Raw genomic sequence first — 22500 nt, 5'->3', positions numbered from 1 at the left:
ATTTTCAGAAGCTTACAACTTGTTAATTCTCTATTTTGTAGCAATCTGAAAATCATGTAATTTTGCCACTAATTTGATACCGACTTTGGAATGCCACTAATTTGAAACCGATTTTGGAAATTTGAGGTTCTAGCTGGCTCGTGGACCATTAGGTTTGTTGCAGTGCATGTTATTTTTTGGTGGGTAGGTGGGTGTAGTGTGCCTGGCCATTCATGAATGATGTGTCCATTGATCCCGGTTTCGAGCCTGTTGCTGCGGTCAAAGCAGTTTTGTCCAGTTTCATTGACCGAAAAACGAAGTAAGGAGCTTACTTGTATTATCAGTGTTTCAATATGTATTGACCATCTGTTGACTGATCTTTAATTGATGATTCCTTGCTTTGTGTAAAAGCGAGTTAAGGGCATTATATAAATTTTAATGCATTTTCATTTTTAGTTGTATTCTTGCTTGGGGGAATTTTGATTCGGTCATATTGACGGCATCTGTAACCTTGCTAGTTTTGACGCTGGATAATTCGCAGTCAGTGTGATAGCCTGTTGGGGATAATTGGTATACTGGTAATTAATTATATTATTATTATTCAAAGAACATCATAATCACATGAGTTAATAAAATAAATGGAAAAGTAAATCCACAGTAATATGTCTGGATCTGTTATTTAAAATACAAAGCAGAGAGCTTTCGAAGACCTGCACGGTCCTCCTTGTCAATCTCTGTTATTTAAAATACAAAGCAGAGAGCTTTCGAAGACCTGCACGGTCCTCCTTGTCAATCTCTGTTATTTAAAATACAAAAGCAGAGAGCTTTCGAAGACCAGCACGGTCCTCCTTGTCAATGACAAGGAGGACGTGCAGGTCTTCGAAAGCTCTCTGCTTTGTATTTTAAATAACAGAGATTGACAAGGAGGACCGTGTGCAGGTCTTCGAAAGCTCTCTGCTTTGTATTTTAAAATAACAGAGATTGACAAGGAGGACCGTGCAGGTCTTCGAAAGCTCTCTGCTTTGTATTTTAAATAACAGATCAGACATATTACTGTGGATTTACTTTTCCATATTATTATTATTATTATTATTATTATTATTATTATTATTATTATTATTATTATTATTTTATGAATTTGTATCAAATAATGACAGACAAATATACCTTACTACATATACTATTAATGTTGTTATTATTATTATTGTTGTTGTTTTTGTTATTTCAACAATATATGCTGAATGGTTCGAAAACCAAAGAATTTTTTCTGCAAATAAAGGGAATTCGTCCCCAACCAACCGCAATGGCCCTTGTCAGGTTTTGAGCATTTCACACAAAAATAAAGTCTGTCTTACCCTTTTTGGGAGAGAGAGAGAGAGAGAGAGAGAGAGAGAGAGAGAGAGAGAGAGATAGTGGAGTGCTAATGGCAGGAAGAAAAGTATTAGAAGAAGGCGTGAGGAACTAAATTGCCAGACCAACTTGAGAAATTTGGGTTAAAGAGGATATTGATAAAAATTACATTAAATAGGTGATATAGATATTTACAAGAAAGTTTCTTAATAATCTAAATAAGGTAGATAAAGCATTCAGTCAAAGCACATACGAATATGAGGCATATTAACGAAGAGAAATGAACTTTATTTACCTAACGAGACCAAAGTATGGATCACGAAATAATACAAATATAAATATAAAAGCAAAAGGTTTTTTTAAGAAATATTTACATTCGAATAATAAAAGATTTCTGAAGAGTCACAGAGTTTTTCGACGGAAAGGAAATTCGTTTTATTATTTTGGCCGTGCAGCCAACTGTTGTATTTAAGTAGCTAACCATGAAAATGGATAATAATTGTGAATCATTTATATATATATATATATATATATATATATATATATATATATATATATATATATATATATATGTGTGTGTGTGTTGTTGTTTGTGTGTGTGTGTGTATTTGTGTGTGGGTGTGTTGTGGTGTGTGTGTGCGTGTGGTGGTGTTTGTGTGTGTGTGTGTGTATATGATGATTCGGCAATCACTGTACCTTTAACTTGCAGAAATTAATATATACCAATTTCACTTAGAGGTGTAATGAAGTAAAAATCTAGAAGCTTTTTCACATTTATTTGTTATCGTGCTGTGAATTCCTTATTCTGCATATTGGATACAGCATCTTGGCTTATTTCTTTTATATATATGGAGAAAGGTAAGCTCGGGAGATCCCCAGATCCTTGGATAAGCCATACATAATGAGCTTCTATCAGTTGTTATTTTGACAGATTTATTTCTAATGGCATCGCTGCATTTTACCACACATCAAAAATATAAGACATTTAGCTGGAAAGCCTCACAACGAAAACAGTTTGCCTGTTTAAGCGAAATTTTCGTAATCAATGTTTATGGCAATGTAGAGTCAAACTTTAAATCTCTACCTGTCTTGCATTCCATCGTCTAGTTGCGAAACCATGGCAGCCTTGCAATACACCGTTAAATTTTTAACTGATTACCTCGTATCGCCTCATTAAATTTTCAAGCCACGTCTACCTCGCAATAGAGCGTTAAATTTTTCAGCCATGTATATATCGCAACGTTTTATAAAATTTTCATGTATGTTCGCGCATTATAAAATCTTCATGTACGCTCGGTTCTCCGTGTATCATTCACAATTTGGATGTATGTAGATCGTTGGCCAGGGTCTTATTGTTCGTAATCATAGCTACAAACCTTAATATTGTCTAAATATGATTCCGTTCTCTGTTCTAGAAAACTGAAGAAAAGGTAGTTCGTTTAATCAGTGGCCTTGCTCTTCTGATGGTAATCTTTTTTTAATTTTCTCTCTTAATTTAATCTACGTCAAAAAGGAAGGGGTTGGGGATGGGGCCGGGTAGTTTTGGGCGAATGGCGCATAATAATAATAAGAGGCAACAGAATCAACCATCTGATGTTCATGGACGACTTCAAGCTGTATGGTAAGAGCATCAAGGAAATAGGTACCCTAATCCGCAGACTGATAAGGATTGTATCTGGGGACATCGGGATGGAGTTTGGAATAGAAAAATGCGCCTTAGTCAACATACAAAAAGGCAAAAGTAACGAGAATTGAAGGGATAAAGCTACCAGATGGGAGCAACATCAAACACATAGATGAGACTGGATACAAATACCTGGGAATAATGGAAGGAGGGGATATAAAACACCAAGAGATGAAGGACACGATCAGGAAAGAATATATGCAGAGACTCAAGGCGATACTCAAGTCAAAACTCAACCGCCGGAAATATGATTAAAAAGCCATAAAAACACATGGGCAGTGCCAGTAATCAGATACAGCGCAGGAATAGTGGAATGGACGAAGGCAGAACTCCGCAACATAGATCAATAAACCAGGAAAAACATATGACAATACACAAAGCACTATACCCAAGAGCAAATATGGACAGATATACATAACACGAAAGGAAGGAGGGAGTGGACTACTAAGTATAGAGGACTGCGTCAACATCGAGAACAGAGCACTGGGGCATATCTGAAAACCAGTGAAGACGAGTGGCTCCTAAAAGAGTGGCATGGGAAGAAGGACTAATAAAAGTTAGACGAAGACCAGAAATATACAGACAAGGAGAATGACAAACAGAACAGAGGACTGGCACAACAAACCAATGCATGGACAATACATGAGACAGACTAAAGAACTGGCCAGCGATGAACACATGGCAATGGCTACTGAGGGGAGAGCTAAAGAAGGAAACTGAAGGAATGATAACAGCGGCACAAGATCAGGCCCTAAAAACCAGATATGTTCCAAGAACGATAGACGGAAATAACATCTCTCCCAAATGTAGAAGTGCAATACGAAAAATGAAGCATAAACCACATAGCAGCGAATGTCCGGCACTTGCACAGAACCAGTACAAAAAGAGGCATGATTCAGTGGCAAAAGCCCTCCACTGGAGCCTGTGCAAGAAACATCAGCTACCTTGCAGTAATAAGTGGTACGAGCACCAACCTGAGGGAGTGATAGAAAAAACGATCAGGCAAAGATCTCTGGGACTATGGTATCAGAAAACAGATAGGGTGGTACGTGCAAATAGACCAGACTTGACGTTGATTGACAAAGTCAAGAAGAAAGTATCACTCATTGATGTCGCAATACCATGGGATACCAGAGTTGAAGAGAAAGAGAGGGAAAAAATGGATAAGTATCAAGATCTGAAAATATTAAATAAGAAGGATATAGGATATGCCAGTGGAAATTGTACCCATAATCATAGGAGCACTAGGCACGATCCCAAGATCCCTGAAAAAGAATATAGAAAAACTAGAGGCTGAACGGCGCACATAGTAAGAAAAGTGATGGACTCCTAAGGAGGCAGGATGCAACCAGGAACCCCACACTATAAATATCACCCAGTCGAATTGGAGGACTGTGATAGAGCAAAAAAAAAAAAAAAATAAAAATAATTAAATAATAATAATAATAATAAATCTTGCTAGTGTATTGTAATGTATTCTTTTACTTTTCTATTAAGGACTCTTTATTCATATGCCGTGTTTGTAGTATCCAAGGCCGTTAAAGAGAAATGATGAAAATCATAAACTTTACTGTGATGTTGGCTATGATTTCTGGTAAAATAGATTTAGTATTTATATAAGCGAAGGGAAGGTGATTATAGAGGCCTAGGTTCTCACAAAAGCTTCGTAAGCTATGTGAGAATGTCGTCGGTGAAATTCGCCATCTATAAACTTGTTGAAGAAGGAGGAATAGGTTTTGAAACAGAGGAGACTTAAGAACATGTGAGACATTATTAGCAAAGTGAATCTAAACGAAAAAGGTAATCTGACAGCTACATTTATACATAAGGTACATCAGGTAGAGCGCTAAACCCTTTTTTTTTTTATTAGGGTATTTATTTAATGTGGGCAATTTACAACAATTTAATGTATTTGTTTACATATTTATTTGTGTTTTGCTATGCAGGGGAATACTTTGCAAGTAAATGTAGACTGCACAGCCTTAATTCTCTCTCTCTCTCTCTTGTATTGATGTACTTTTGTCTCGTATTTCAGTTTATTATGGTGTATGAATTCCTGTGGTGCTTGTGTAAAATCCCACAAAATTACAATTATATATGAAGCAGAATTCTATCTGAAATCTATTCATACTCTTTTAAGACAGTCAAGTAATATCAAACAGACGCGTATGACTTGCATAGCCATTATTCAGCAGTAATAGTTACACGCCTTTAGTCATGGAGACAAGTCTCTTTAACCGATTGCACGTAATTACCAGAACCCTTAAATATGAAGTGCCATATTGAATTTTCTGGGAAGCAATATACTTCATGCAGACCTTTACGAACAATTGATTCTCGCTGGTAGTTCACCAATTATTACTGATTAGTGAATGGCGTTTCTTCTTTTTTTTCATCGTCACGATTATTCTCTTATTATCCTTTTTATCTGTTTGGATTTCATTTTTCGTCCATTTCACTTTGTTCAAAATTTTCAGCATTTTCTCCTTAATTTTTCGTCATCTTTCGTCATCAGTTTCTTCCTTCTCAAAATATTCTTCCTTTTTAGTAATGGATTTTTTTTCCATCGTCACGATTATTTCTCTTACTATTCTTTTTATCTGTTAGGATTTCATTTTTCATCCATTTCACATTGTTCAATAATTTCAGCATTTTCTCCTTAATTTTTTGTCATTTTATACGTCATCAGTTTCTTCCTTCTCTTAATATTCTTCCTCTTTAGTTAATGGCTTTTTTCCCATCGTCACGATTATTCTCTTATTATTCTTTTTATCTGTTAGGATTTCATTTTTCCACCGTTTCATCTTGTTCAAAATGTTCAGCATTTTCTCCTTAATTTTTCGTCATCTTTCGTCATCAGTTTCTTCCTTCTCAAAATATTCTTCCTTTTTAGTAAATGGCTTTTTTTCCCATCGTCACGATTATTCTCTTATTATTCTTTTTATCTATTAGGATTTAATTTTTCATCCGTTTCACATTGTTCAATAATTTCAGCATTTTCTCCTTAATTTTTTGTCATTTTATACGTCATCAGTTTCTTCCTTCTCTTAATATTCTTCCTCTTTAGTTAATGGCTTTTTTCCCATCGTCACGATTATTCTCTTATTATTCTTTTTATCTGTTAGGATTTCATTTTTCCACCGTTTCATCTTGTTCAAAATGTTCAGCATTTTCTCCTTAACTTTTCGTCATCTTTCGTCATCAGTTTCTTCCTTCTCTTAATTATTCTTCCTTTTTCATTTTCAGTTGGAATTTTCCTCTTCATTTGCATTTTCCTCATATCGCACATCTTATCCCCAACGAGTTCTTCATCACACGAGGTTTCTTCTTCTTTTTCTTGGCACTGGTACAGGAGGGAAAGAAGGGTTTATTGGACTGGAGCATCTCACATCGAGGAGGTCTTGAGACCTCCTTCCTCTTTTGACATATTGGCGGCAGATGAGACTGAAGTGACCTGATTGCTTTTTGGCACAGGCGCTAATCCGGCGCTGAGTGATGTGTCACTCTGAAAGCCTTCATAACGGGGAGTCCTTCGGCTGACGTAAATATCTTTTGCACGTGGCGTTCATTTAAGTATCGGTGAATTGAATTATATGCTAGGACGCAGTGGTCTGTCGCATGCGAGTTTAATCACTCACATGTAGCTTACCGTAGCACATATTGAACTAAAAAGCTTGGAATGTTCTACTTTATTTATATATATATATATATATATATATATATATATATATATATATATAATATATATATATATAAATTAATGGGGCAAGTTGAGTCAAATCTATGAGACAATACATTGTATATATGTTATATAATATATATATATATATATAATATATATATAAATATATATATATTATATATATATATATATATATGTAATCATATGTTTAGTCTCATATTATTATTATTAAATGAAAGGTCAGGTCGATACCAGTGGAACCTAGGCACCTCTCTACGTGAGGTTTTTCCTAACAAAATTCCACCTAACGTACCACCGAATTTTACCTAAGTTCCCAACCCCCCATTGAGCCAGTTGGCAACATTTTATTCGAATTACTCCTTCACCGTGAATATGATGGGACTTATGAAGACATATATGCTCTAAGTGAATATAAAACGAGTGTAACGAGATATTAAAATAAAATGAGAGAAGGTTCACAATCCATACAAATGAGTTATAAAAATGCTAAAAACGAGAGACTGATGGTACCATAATTTCGAGGTGAAATCTTTGTACATGTCCAGATAAAGTACAGCACTAGCAATAATAGATTTATTGGTAGTAGGAACAGTACTCTGATTTCATTGTTTATTATGTATTCATTCGCATTAAAGGGTTTGTTTCTTCTGCATTCCCTCTCGTTTCTCCTTACTCGTTTAACCTTCCATTTGCAGATATTAAATCCTCTGTCTCATCCCTAGCCTTCCTCCACCTTCTGTATTCTGCGTATTTCCGTCAGTCGGGGTTATTGGTTTACCCATCCAGGTGATCTCTGCGATGAGCACATTCCATTGAGGAGTGAGAGATGTGTATTTCTGGTGATAGAAGTTCACTCTCGACGTGGTTCGGAAGTCATATAAAGCCGTTGGTCCCGTTGCTGAATACTACTGGTTCCATGCAACGTAAAAGCACCATACAAACAAACAAACAATCTGCGATGAGCAGAACGATGGCCAAATTTCAAACCCCTCGGACACACTGTGTTAAAAGAGGCGCAGGAATTTCCTTTATGTCCTCAAATGAGGGTGATTAGTTGCGCTTGTGGACAAGACGAGTTCTATCACACTGAGTGATCTCTCCTCATCTTCGCCGGGGCTGGGAGCTGTGTTTTCATGGTGTATCTTTGTCAAGTCATATATTCGAAAGGGGAGAGAGACAAAGAGAGAAGGTCATTCAGAACCAGAGTCGAAATAATTGTAATTTAATGGTAATGTTATTAATTACAAAATTCGTGGAATTACAATTGTAATTGCAATTGAAAATAAATTATAAGTAATTGTAATTTATTTGATTACAGGATAATGTAATTTGTAATTCAATTGTAATAATAAAATTAAAGTGCTAAAGGTATGCAGAGTTAGAGTAATTGTAATTGTAATTTAATGGAAATGTAATTAATTACAAAATTACAATTTCGAAAGAGGAGAGAGAGACAAAGAGAGAAGGTCATTCAGAACCAGAGTCGAAGTAATTGTAATTTGATGGAAATGTTATTAATTAAAAAGTTTCATGTAATTATAATTGTAATTGCAATTGAAAATATTTTATAATAAGTAATTGTAATTTATTTGATTACAGGATAATGTAATTTGTAATTCAATTGTACTTATAAAATTGAAGTCCTAAGGGTCGGCAGGTTGGAGTAATTGTAATTGTAATTTAATGGAAATGTTATTAATGACGATATTTCGTATAACTATAATTGTAATTGTAATTAAAAAATAAATTAAAATAAGTAATTATAATTTATTTGATTACAGGATAATGTTATTTGTAATTCAATTGTAATTATAAAATTGAAGTCTTAAGGGTCGGCAGGTTGGGGTAATTGTAATTGTAATTTAATGGAAATGTTATTAATGACGATATTTCGTATAATTATAATTGTAATTAAAAAATAAATTATAAAAAGTAATTGTAATTATATGATTACAGGATAATGCAATTTGTAATTCATTTGTACTTATAAAATTGAAGTGCTAAGGGTCGGGCTCCATTAGGAGTGATGGGTTGCATATATGATTTAAATGTGCAGGTGCTAATAAATACTGTTTTAATATGACCTCTTCTCTTCTGTCACTTACACATCTGGAAATTAATTATGGAACCCTATTAGTTCGATTTGCTCGCCTCAATATACTGTTTCCTGTGACAAAGATTAGCTTTTACTCTTGCACCAAAATCCCTTGCCATTGCAACTGTTAATTGTAATTGTAATGTAACTGCTACTACCTTATAATTGTAATTGTTACTTACATTTTTTGAAAGTAATTGTCATTGTAATTTATTTCCTCAAGTGTAATTACTCCAACCCTGTTCGGCACTTAAAAACCAATGCACTCTTACTGCATTAGAGAGCGCGGCAGTCCTCATCTATTCAGAGAGAAAGAGGTGGATAACCACTCAGACGAGAGAGAGAGAGAGAGAGAGAGAGAGAGAGAGAGAGAGAGAGAGAGAGAGAGAGAGAGCAAATAATGATTGATTATTTGTTTCGGGATTATATAGTAAGGTCATTAAAATACACACGAAGGGAAAATGTGAAGAAGAAATCACTGAAAATAAGAGACATCTGGCGTTTCACGTAGAGACCACTGTTGCATAATGGCATAAGAGAGACAGATTTAAGCGGAACAGCTATGACATTATGGCGCTGAAAGGAGAGATTCTCGCGTGCAGGGAAAGACCTCCGCCTAATTATGACTTGATAGAATAACAAAAAACTGGTAACATGAGCGAAACGAATCAAGCACCACTGAATCATGTCAGATAAGAGCCATACACAAACACACAGTATTAGACTGTAAAAGATGAAATAATTTTATTATTATTGCAGCAGACACAAACAGAAATTCTGCTTTTAAGGGGAAATACTGCATTGACATTATGACAGGAAGAGAGAGTGAGAGAGAGAGAGAGAGAGAGAGAGAGAGAGAGAGAGGGGGGCTTACACAAAAGATTACTGTAAAAGATGAAATCATTTCATTATTATTGCAGCGAGAACTGAACGGTAAAGTCTGCTTTAAAGGGGAAAGGGGAATTTCACTTTTGGCACTTTGTTACAATATAGAGAAGAGAGAGAGGAGGAGAGAGAGAGTAGAGAGATAGAGAGAGAGAGAAGAGAGAGAGAGAGAGGAGAGAGATAAGAGGAAGTGAGAGAGAGAGAGAGAGAGAGGGCTTACACAAGGGACTACTACAGCCTTGTGGCATAATCATAAAGGATGAAGGAAGAATACCTGGGCCACGAATGAAGTTCAGGTGGCTCAGGTGTTCCGGAGAAACAAAGTGGTAATCATTCTCCAATTCTGGGGCTTTATTGATTCTGTGACACAGTTAAGGCCACGTTTTCAATCAGTATTTAAGGCCTTTGGTGGTGATCTTTTATGTTTAAATATTTAGTTGTATTAATTTCCTATTCATATTACAAAGATTTGCCACTCTTGCTTTTTACTCTGTACTCTGAAATTAAGATCTTGCTTGCTCTTGAGCTGAATTAACTCTCTCTCTCTCTCTCTCTCTCTCTCTCTCTCTCTCTCTCTCTCTCTCTCTCTCTCACACACACAGACACACACACATAAAAAAAGAGTAGACATGTATATTACCGAATTACAAAATATTAGTTGTATGTTTGTCTACCTGTGAAACATCGTGTCCTTTGTTGACAGTGAAATGGAGCTTATTATAACCATGCAAAATTAGAATATCTTCGTTTGTCTTTAAAAAAAAAAAAAAAAAGTGGACTACAAACGAGTATATACCCTTGAATAAGTACCCCATGCTGTCTAGGAGATACGAGCCATAATACTTTTACACAGTTTCATCTTCAGATACAAAGGCCATTTTTGTATCGTAAACATATGCAAATAAAACGTTCGATTTCATTACAAGCCGTATCTTTTGCCCTAGACAACAATTCAGTAATTTAGTTAGGTCATTCTACTCAAGAACTGAAGTCGCATAATTATTTTATTCTTCAGTGACTGCATGAAAGAATGTTTTGGTAAAATGAAATAAAATCCTTCGCTCCCCACTTCCCTAGCAACGCAGCCTAAAACCTAATTTGGAAGGAACATTTCTCCATATCAAGTTTCAGGCTTTTGAATGAAGACACATTTGTCATAACTGAAGGATTCGCCCCCAACTCCTTAGCCAAACGCGACTTAGCCTCAAAACTATTTGGGAGTGACCTTATCTAAGAGCAAATTCCATATCAAGCGAAAGGTCTGCTTATTAACAGTCTAGAAGGAATGGAATGAACACTGTGGAAAAAAGGATTAAATAGAAGTATGAATGATTTGCAAGTAATACTGTTCAAGAGTTCAAGAGTTAATAACTGGGAACAAGGATGCAAAGAATTGGAACCGATTATTTACATTTTGTTAGAGACAGCGACGTGAATTAGAGCAACGTTAAAGAAGTCCTTTAACGAGTTCCATTGCTATATGATAAGGAAAACTAGAACTTATATATTAGGGAAAGCTAGAGCATATATATTAGGGAGAACTAGATCTTATATATTAGGGAAAGCTAGAGCTTATATATTAGGGAAGCTAGAGCTTATATATTAGGGAAAGCTAAAGCTTATATATTAGGGAAAGCTAGAGCTTATATATTAGGGAAAGTTAGATCTTATATATTAGGGAAAACTAGAGCATATATATTAGGGAAAGCTAGAGCTTAAATATTAGGGAAAGTTAGATCTTATATATTAGGGAAAGCTAGAGCTTATATATTAGGGAAAGCTAAATCTTATATATTAGGGAAAGCTAGAGCTTATATATTAGGGAAAACTAAGTTATACTTTAGGGAAAGCAGAGCTATATATTAGGGAAAGTTCGATCTTATATAATTAAGGGGAAAGCTAGAGCTTTGTATAATAAAATTAACGGAAAACTATAGAGCTTATATATTAGTGAAAACTAGAGCATAGCGTATATAATTTTTAGAGAGAGAAAAAGAATAGGATATGTTATTCATGGAGGGAAACTATCACATTTTGGGAGTAATGCCGTCTATGCGCCTTTTATGGGGCACTGTAGACATTACTAAAGAGTGTTTACATCGTGCCTTCAGTCCCTAATTACTCCCGCTTTCTATCTGTTTACTTTATCTCAGTTCCCGCTTCCTTCTTCAGTCTTGTTGGCCAACCTCTCTAACAGTTACTTTTTAGTTCATCTTTGCGGTTTTCTTCCAATTCCACCTTCTTCTCCTTTATTTTATGTAACTGTCCATCCACTCTAACACAAACTTTTCACTATTTCAATCACTCGTGTAGGGGAAATACAAATTAAGGTAATGTCGATGAAAAATTTAAAGGATATATAATCCTAATAAGAATTAGCGAAGGGAATCATTTTACGTGAAATAATATATTTGCCTTTAATGGGAAACGTTCCAGACGTGGGTGGAAAGACGTTTAGCAGAAAACGTTGCCAGATTATTGTCAAGATTATTGTCACCGACGGTCTATATGTTGGAGTTGGGGTTTGAGTTGAGGACAAGAAAATCAGGTTTGCAACATATTTTTTTAATAGTCCCTTGTGTGCGGTCTTGAGAGCTTAATGTTTTGGCTAATTAAGTATAGGTTGTTAGATGAACAATATCATAGATATAGAGAGGGAGATATTGGGCAGCCACGTGACTGTCGCTTGCAAGTAGTTGTCATTGCTATGTGTTGATTCCCAGTATGGCAGCAGCAGCAACTGCGCAGACCAGCACCAACAGAGCCGCCTCTGCGTTCCATACAGAAACAGGATCTTAAAAGAACAGGGGATCACATTTCACAAGATAACAATTTCGTGACAAGAACAAAGTACAAGACCGCTACCTTAATAGGGTAGAAACTACAGAAGGAATAAAGAGCCAAACTATGGATCACACATATTGCAACAAGAATTTTCTGCCAAAGTATATTTTCAAACCTCTTGGTATGCATGTGCTTAAGTTTCTGCAACAAAATTTTAAGTGTAGAATATGTTAAGAGGCAGCAATGTGGCTACCAACGCAGATTTAGTCTAATAAGTACTGGCAAAGGCAAGATTTATACAGCCCTGCAAACTACAATATTTATTGTATCCCTGTTAACAGTGTCAGATACAATAAATTTTAAAATTCAATAAATTGTTTATACAGACAGTTGAATATTGGCTGTTAGGTATCGGGCTACTAAACCTAGGCTATTATTATTAATATTAATATTATGCCTGTGGTTGATGAAGCTTATAAGTATGTGATGACAGAGTTAGAGATGACAATTATTTTAGTATAGTTTTTGGCTCTTTATCCCTTCTGTAGTTTCTGACCCATGAATAAACAACGGTAATAATTAGTTCTGACTCAAGAGAGAAAAACTAAATTTGTGGTGGTAAGAAAAGCACATAACGTCGGCAAATTGTCAGCTGTATTGCTAAGTGTATGAAAACTACAGAAGACAGAATTAATATATTTATTTCTACATGTAGTAGATATTGTCCTTGGTAAATGCTGCAAAGATCATTTATCAGTCTTTGAAGACTGCTGAGACAATTGGCAGCCAATGCCGCATTATCATGATAATGTAGGTAACGTCGCCATAGCTTCAAAACGGTATGGGTTAGCTGTCGAAAAACATACCAGCAAAATTGCATATTTTTATTTCTGCATACAGTACATATTGTATTCAGTAAATGGAGCGTAAATCATTTAATAGTTTTGACGGACAGCCAAGAAAACACGTTTTAAAGAGTACGCGATTTCCCGTTAGATTGTATAGGTTGCATCATTGTTTACTTAATCAACAAATAGGCTGTCCAATCTCTCCCCTATGGGCAATATTGTGTTGATTGTAACAAAATACTTTTTTGTATAATTAATATCATTGTTATTTACATTGCAAATATATATTATATATATATATATATATATATATATATATATATATATATATATATATATTATATGATGTGTGTGTGTGTGTATATATACATATAAACATATGCATACGCTTTGTGCCGCTTCTGATTGTGTGTGTGTGTGTGTGTGTGTGTGTGTGTGTGTGTGAGAGAGAGAGAGAGAGAGAGAGAGAGAGAGAGAGAGAGAGAGAGAGAGAGAGAGAGAGGAGGTACAAAATAAATGAAGTGACACGTCATATATTGTTTTTATCGTAATGCATTTTGTTCTCCATAAGCTTACTTCTCAGTTACCTTTATTGCAGTGACACTTTAGTGTTGTAGCAAGTAAGAATTCAGCTGTAATCGGAGGAGAGAGAGAGAGAGAGAGAGAGAGAGAGAGAGAGAGAGAGAGAGAACTCATACTCCACTGCATCTTCCACATAACAGCTGTTGATATTGACGTAATCACATTTGCATGTTGTACACATATTGTAGCAGTTTCTGTCCTTGCAGATGTATGGAGTTAGATTAGATTGATGTCTTCAATTTGCCCCGTAGATTGTATCGTCATTGTTACGGCTATAATTGTTACTGTTGTAATGGTTATTGATATTAGACTTTGTAGTTGTATAGTTCATTACATTACTAAAAGTTATCATAATTGTTGATATTACTTTTAATGTCGTTGATGTGGATAATAATTATGTATTCAGTTATGTAAGGTGAGCTATCGGACTTCCGTTAAAGCATATTATTTTATGGTGAAGAATATGATAATGTGTTATTCTTTATAATTCATAATAAGTGTTTTATAGTTTGTGTCGCAGCCAGGAAAGGTTAATGTGTTTACCGTGTGCAGAAACGGCGCCTTAAATTTTGAGTAGGATGAAGCAAGTCTCTTGACATTTTTGGACGTTCGACGTTAAGAATTTAAGAACAATGTTATTTTCTATTGTTTGTATTCTTTCATTTTAATTTGTTGGCAGTTTTTATTTATGGAAGACTCTTCTGCATTTTGTCCAGGTGGATGAATAAACAATGAAATACAGTGTATATAATTTCGAAATTATTATCTGCTATATTCTTCGGTTCCTGTATTGTAAAATGGATAAGATATATCTCCAGAAGACATGACCGTTGACAAGTATATGCATCCATTTTGATACCACAGAAACGGAGAAGACGTGGGAGACTATGGTAAACCTAGATGAAGACTTTGCAGGCGAATGAAAAGAAGTGCAAGAAAAAGGGAAGACAGCTTAGCACAGGTTATACCTAGTTGTATATCCTAAGAAAAACCTTAGTGAAGATGGTGTTCAGAGAAACTTATAATACTATAACAGTCATGTTTCATTAGGAAAACAACCGAGACGATACCTGTCGCCAGTTCGTTGTTTGTCAGGAAAATTAAAATTGCCCATGTTTTTCAAATTATAAATAAATAGTGTCAACTGTGCTTTTTATCTTTATAGATAAATAATGTCAACTGTACTTTTTATCTTTTTATAGATAAAAAGTGTCAAGTGGGTATTTTATATTTTTATAGATATAATATTATAGTGTCAACTGGGCTTTTTATCTTTTTATAGATAAATAGTCTCAGCTGTGCTTTTTATCTTTTTATAGATAAATAGTGTCAACAGTTGTTTTTATCTTTTTATAGATAAATAGTGTCAACAGTTGTTTTTATCTTTTTATAGATAAATAGTGTCAACTGGGCATTTTATCTTTTTATAGATAAATAGTGTCAATTGTGGTTTTTATCTTTTTATAGATGAATAGCGCCAAATGTGCTTTTTATCTTTTTACAGATAAATAGTGTCATCAGTGGTTTTTATCTTTTTATTGATAAATAGTGTCAACAGTGATTTTTATAGATAAATAGTGTCGTGCTTTTTATCTTTTTATAGATATAGTGTCAACTGTGCTTTTGATCTTTTTATAGAGAAATATTGTTAACTGTGCTTTTTATCTTTTTATAGATAAGTAGTGTCAACTGTACATTTTTCTTTTTATAGATAAATAGTTTAGCATTTTATCATTTTATAGATAAAATAGTGTCAACTGTGCTTTTTGCCTTTTTATTGATAAACAGGGTCACCTGTGCTTTTTATCTTTTTATAGATCAATAGTGTCAACAGTGCTTCATTATTATTGTTGCTCTTGTTCAGCATCCATATGGAAAAAACTAAGAAGACCATTGATTTCTTAACCAACCTCCTGTTGCGTATGATCTCCATATTTGAAAAAGAGCAAGGCTGTTTTAAGTAATAAGGAGATAAGTAAAAGAATATATTTTTTTAACAAAATAGGAAAAATAAAGGAAGGGCAAGAATAGTGTACTGATAAACAAATCGGCAAAAGAATGCCTTATATCTGAGTAACTGTGAGTCGAGAAATAACACCGAAAGCCAAGGTATTTCCCAGAGGAATTTTAAAGTTACACGGATAAAACAATTGCAGTTGTAAAACTCCGACGCCTGACTTTCATCACTTTCGTATGCAGTGACCTAAATCGGTGAGCGACTGCCTGAATTACCCACTTGCACTGCGATTTGTGGATCAACAACGTAGTTAATTCGGCATTCAGTGCAACAAATTGTGCTGGTTTTCTTTTCGAAAGCGCTGTGGATTTTCTGTTATTCGTTTTTCCTCATTTATTTATTTATTTGTTTGTTAATTTTTTTTTGTATTTTTGCCGAGATTGGTCACGTTATGTCCCATGCAGTTATTATTATTATTATTATTATTATTATTATTATTATTATTATTATTATTATTATTATTATTATTATTATTGTTTTGGAATAAGACCCTCTTTTAAACAAATTCTGTTGAATAAAATGACAGAATTTAGGGAATTAATCTTTTACATTATCTTTTCTATTTTTCTTATTACTCGCTGAGCCAGAGAAGCGAGTAATAAGAAAAATAGGAAAGATAATATATAAGATTAATTCGCTGAATCCTGCCATTTTATTCAACAGTATTATTAGTATTATTATTATTTTAATATGAGAAAACAGAAAGAAAAGTACTTCATTATAATGGCAACACTAAAATACTGAAAATTTTATGAATTTGAGATAAAGTCTTAGGTATGTTCAACTGATGTACAGAATTAGTTATGAAAAATGTAAATGAGAGAGAGAGAGAGAGAGAGAGAGAGAGAGAGAGAGAGAGAGAGAGAGAGTTTTCATAGCTTCTGCGTTACCTATGAATCGTAGGTTTTCGGTAAAGTGCTTAATTGGTAACAATGAATTTAGCTGTTGGTATTGACTTACTTGCCAATAATGGTAATCGTTGGGTGCAGTCTAGCAGCGGTCTATGAAATTCTCTCTCTCTCTCTCTCTCTCTCTCTCTCTCTCTCTCTCTCTCTCTCTCTCTCTCAAATGGGAATATCTTTTGTGGGGTTCAGCCTCAGCTGTATCTGGGATTCAATGGATCTGGAAGCAGTTGTATAAAACTGCATGGTGAGGATATGTGATAATACTAAAAACTTACAAAGAATGGTGATTATGATAGTAATGCATATCTCACTTCGGCGTAATATAGTGAATATCTCGCATTCTCATACATAATTGGCGTTGTTTTAGCTTTTGACCTATATTCTTAATTGCTAAAATGCATTAACATTTGGAAATACACATTTATTAGTTATGTGCAAATTTTCAAGACGAACATTATGGACGGCTAAAGTGATATGGTTATCTGGTCGTTATAAATGTATTCGATTTTATTTTTATTTTTTTTATTTATTTTTTTATCTTATTTTTTTTGGCTTCGTACCCTTATGCTCGTTGAACAGATCCCTTGCCTTAGTTATGTTAGAGAGTTAAGCAACACGTACGTGTATTTTACATGTATACCTGAAAACTCTCTCTCTCTCTCTCTCTCTCTCTCTCTCTCTCTCTCTCTCTCTCTCTCTCTCTCTCTCCTAGTTCAGTTTATAGAGCAAATTTGCTTTTGCCAGACTACAGGTCCAGCTTTGGGTATTACAGACCTTTGCGTTGAGGCAGTGTTGCTTTGCCTCTGCCAATTTCCGTTCCCTTTTTCCTTTTCTTTCGCTTTTTTCTCCTTTACGGTTCTGTTTTTCTTTCCCTTTCAGAAAATAGAAACTTGCCTGTAGGTCTGTGACCCTTCGTTCATTCGGCCGATGAGAGGGGACCCCCTCTTTTTTATAACTTCTGATTTCCACTGTATGTTCTGTTTCTCTTTTTCGAGTTTTATTTCTTTTCTTTATTTTTTTTACTTCGACTTCGTTTGCCGAATTGCATCTCGTATTTTCATTTTGTATTTTTATATTTATATTTATCTCCATTATTTCTTACGTCTTTGTACTTTTTACTTCATTGCTTATATATAATATATATATATATAGATATATATATATATATTATAATATACTATATAGGTATTCTTCTCTCCTTCTTCTTCTTTTTCTTCTTTTGCGGTGTTCATTTTGTTAAACTTCATATTAGAAATTACCGAACCTATTTTATTTTTGCATTTACTTTTGTTTATATTCATACATATCAGGATTTTTTCCCGACTATATTTATTTCTTGTTCTTCTCATATTTTTTTTTTACCTGTTTTGCTTTCATTTTGGCAGCTTAATTTACTGTCTCGACATACATCGTTTTATTCTTTTTTTTCATTTATGATGGCATTAATTTCACATCTTTATGTTACGCATCTTAGTAGATCATTAGGGTTAAAAATATATATATATATTTTTATAAGGTCACCTTTAACGATTATGCGTAATATACAAGCAAATGCATTTACACTATGTCAGGTTCGTTAAGATAAAAAGCGAATGGTTTTAAAATTGCAGATCGGTGTTGTTACCTGTCTGGATAGTTTGTACACTGTTCATAGTCTTCATACTGGAAAAAAAGGAGGGTTAGACAACACAGGACATTTGGGTTTATTGAAACAGGCAATGTGTCAAATGAGAATTTGGCTTCTTCAAAGTACTGGCAAAAGTGTCACATGAGAATTTGGGATCGTCAAATCCCTGGCAATGTGTCAAATGAGAATTTGGATTCGTCAAGTCCCTGGCAATGTGTCAAATGAGAAGTTTGGTTCGCCAAGTCCATGGAAATGTGTCAAATGAGAATGTGGGTTTGTTAAGTCGCAGGCAAAGTATCAGATGAGAATTTGGGAGCGTCAATTCCCTGGCAATGTGTCAAATGAGAATGTGGGATCGTCAATTACCTGGGAATGTGTCAAATAAGAATTTGGATTCGTCAAGTCTCTGGCAATGTGCCAAATGATAAGTTGGGTTGTCAAGTCCATGGCAATGTGTCAAATGAGAATTTGGGATCGTCAATTCCCTGGCAATGTGACAAATGAGAATCTGGATTTCTCAATCCCCTGACAATGTGTCAAATGATAAGTTGGGTTTGTCAAGTCCATGGCAATATTTCAAATGAGAATTTGGGTTTGTCAAGTCCCTAGCAATGTGTCAAATGAGAATTTTGGTTCGTCAAGTCCCGGGCAAAGTGTCAGATGAGAATTTGGGCTCGTAAAGTCCCTTGAAACGAGTTGTAGTGTAAAATAAAGCAATAATAATAATAATAATAATAATAATAATAATAATTATTATTATTATTATTATTATTATTATTATTATTATTATTATTATTGTTATTTTTTTTTTTTTTTTTTTTTTTTTTTTTTTTGCTCTATCACAGTCCTCCAATTCGACTGGGTGGTATTTATAGTGTGGGGTTCCGGGTTGCATCCTGCCTCCTTAGGAGTCCATCACTCTTCTTACTATGTGTGCCGTTTCTAGGATCACACTCTTCTGCATGAGTCCTGGAGCTACTTCAGCCTCTAGTTTTTCTAGATTCCTTTTCAGGGATCTTGGGATCGTGCCTAGTGCTCCTATGATTATGGGTACGATTTCCACTGGCATATCCCATATCCTTCTTATTTCTATTTTCAGATCTTGATACTTATCCATTTTTTCCCTCTCTTTCTCTTCAACTCTGGTGTCCCATGGTATTGCGACATCAGTGAGTGATACTTTCTTCTTTGACTTTGTCAATCAACGTCACGTCTGGTCTGTTTGCACGTATCACCCTATCCGTTCTGATTACCATAGTCCCAGAGGATCTTTGCCTGATCGTTTTCTATCACTCCCTCAGGTTGGTGCTCGTACCACTTATTACTGCCAAGGTAGCTGATGTTTCTTGCACAGGCTCCAGTGGAGGGCTTTTGCCACTGAATCATGCCTCTTTTTGTACTGGTTCTGTGCAAGTGCCGGGCATTCACTTGCTATGTGGTTTATGGTTTCATTTTTCGTATTGCACTTCCTACATATGGGGAGAGATGTTATTTCCTATATCGTACTTTGAACATATCTGGTTCTTAGGGCCTGATCTTGTGCCGCTGTTATCATTCCTTCAGTTTCCTTCTTTAGCTCTCCCCTCTGTAGCCATTGCCAATTGTCATCGCTGGCTAGTTCTTTAGTCTGCCCTACATGTATTGTCCGTGCATTGGTTTGTTGTGCCAGTCCTCTGTTCTTTCTGTCTTTCTCCTGTCTCTGTATATTTCTGGGTCTTCGTCTACTTTTATTAGTCCTTCTTCCCATGCACTCTTTAGCCACTCGTCTTCACTGGTTTTTAGATATTGCCCCAGTGCTCTGTTTTCGATGTTAACGCAGTCCTCTATACTTAGTAGTCCTCTCCCTCCTTCCTTTCGTGTTATGTATAGTCTGTCCGTATTTGCTCTTGGGTGTAGTGCTTTGTGTATTGTCATATGTTTCCTGGTTTTCTGATCTATGCTGCGGAGTTCTGCCTTCGTCCATTCGACTATTCCTGCGCTGTATCTGATTACTGGCACTGCCCATGTGTTATGGCTTTTTATCATATTTCCGGCGTTGAGTTTTGACTTGAGTATCGCCTTGAGTCTCTGCATATATTCTTTCCTGATTGTGTCCTTCATCTCTTGGTATTTTATATCTCCTCCTTCCATTATTCCCAGGTATTTGTATGTATCCCGTCTCATCTATGTGTTTGATGTTGCTCCCATCTGGTAGCTTATCCCTTCAGTTCTCGTTACTTTGCCTTTTTGTATGTTGACTAAGGCGCATTTTCTATTCCAAACTCCATCCTGATGTCCCCAGATACAATTCTTACAGTCTGGATTAGGGTATCCATTTCCTTGATGCTCTTACCATACAGCTTGATGTCGTCCATGAACATCAGATGGTTGATTCTGTTGCCTCTTTTCTTGAGTTGGTACCCGGCCATCCATCTTCTGTAGTACTTTTGTCATGGGAATCATGGCTACTACGAAGAGTAGTGGGGACAGTGAGTCGCCCTGGAAGATCCCTCTCCTGATATTAACCTCTGCTAGTCTTATTCCAGAGCTTTGTAGTATTGTTATTTCCAGTTGCGCATTGTATTTTGAGGAAAGCTGATGGTATTTTCCTCTGCCCCATATATTTTCAGGCATTCTATTAGCCATGTGTGTGGTATCATGTCGAAGGCTTTCTTATAGTCTATCCATGCCATGCTTAGGTTGGTTTTCCTTCTCCTACTGTTCTTCATTACCATTTTGTCTATCAGGAGCTGGTCTTTTGTGCCCCTACACTTCATTCTGCAGCCTTTCTGTTGGTGGGGGTGGATGGTGTTTGTCTCCTCTAGGTAGTTGTATAGCCTTCACTGATGATACCTGTTAGTAACTTCCACATTATTGGTAGGCAGGTGATAGGCCTGTAGTTACTGGCTATATTTCCCTTACTCTTGTCTTTTTGTACTAAGGATGTTCTTCCTGTGGTCATCCATTTGGGTGCTTGGTGATTTGAGTACAATGCTGGAGTTGTTCTGCTATTCGTGGGTGTAGGGCCTTGAAGTTTTTGAGCCAGTATCCATGGACTTCATCGGACCTGGGGCTTTCCAGTTTGGCATTTTTTTCTTTAGTTGGTGTCTGACTGTGTCTGTCGTGATGTCTGTGAATCTTTGTTTATTCTCCCTGTTTCTTCTTCCTTGACTTCCTGGAGCCATGTTGCATGTTTGTTGTGTGATACCGGATTGCTCCATATGTTTTCCCAGAGTCTCTTACTTTGTTCGGCTTCAGGAATTTCTGGGTGGTTGTCTTCCCCTCTTAGTTGGCTGTATAGTCTTTTCTGGTTGGTTCCGAATAGTTTGTTCTGTTGGTATCCCTTATTCCTGTTCATGTACCGTTGGATCTTATGTGCTTTGGCCTTAAGCCTCTGTTTTACATCTTCTATGGTGCTGTTTAGTCCCCTCTCTGTAATTTGTATTTCTCGTTGAGTTCCTCCCTTGTTTTCTTGCTTCTTAGCCTTTTTTTCTGCCATCTCTTTCAGTTTACTCAAGTCAGATCTCATCACCATGATTTGCTTTTCCAGGCGCCTTTTCCAAGGAGGTTGCTGTTTTGGTTTCTGTTGGGTTGGTTGTGCTGGTGGTGTTGGTGTTCGAATCCCCATCAGTTCTGCTACTAATCTTGGTCCTGCATATGTAAAGTATTTGTTTCTGTGATACTGGTGGTGTGTATTATGCCCATTATTTCATTGACCTCACTTGTTTTCTCCCTTAATTTCTTGGTGTTGTAGGCTTTCATGGAGGGGATCTTTGTTCTCTCTGCATCTGGCTCCATCCATTGTCTGATCTTTTCTACCCATTCCGTCCTCTCTGTTACTTCGTCGGTGTTTCTTCGTGTGTCGTTGTTTGATACACCTCATCCTCCCTGTCGTCTTCTGTGGCATCGTCTCTCAGTTCGTCTTCGTGTAATTCGTTGTCGTGTGACATTTCCCTTTCCAGTTCTTCTCTTTCTGTTGGGGAGAGCCAGTTCTTTTTCTTTATGTTCCTTACTTGGTCTGCCAGCCTCTGCTCTGATTGGGGGGTGTTATTCCTCTCATTC

This window comes from Macrobrachium nipponense, chromosome 3 (assembly GCF_015104395.2).
Source record: "Macrobrachium nipponense isolate FS-2020 chromosome 3, ASM1510439v2, whole genome shotgun sequence".
NCBI classification, from domain to species: Eukaryota; Metazoa; Arthropoda; class Malacostraca; order Decapoda; family Palaemonidae; genus Macrobrachium; species Macrobrachium nipponense.
The sequence above is the reverse complement of the archived record's forward strand: the minus strand, read 5'-3'. Positions refer to the sequence as shown.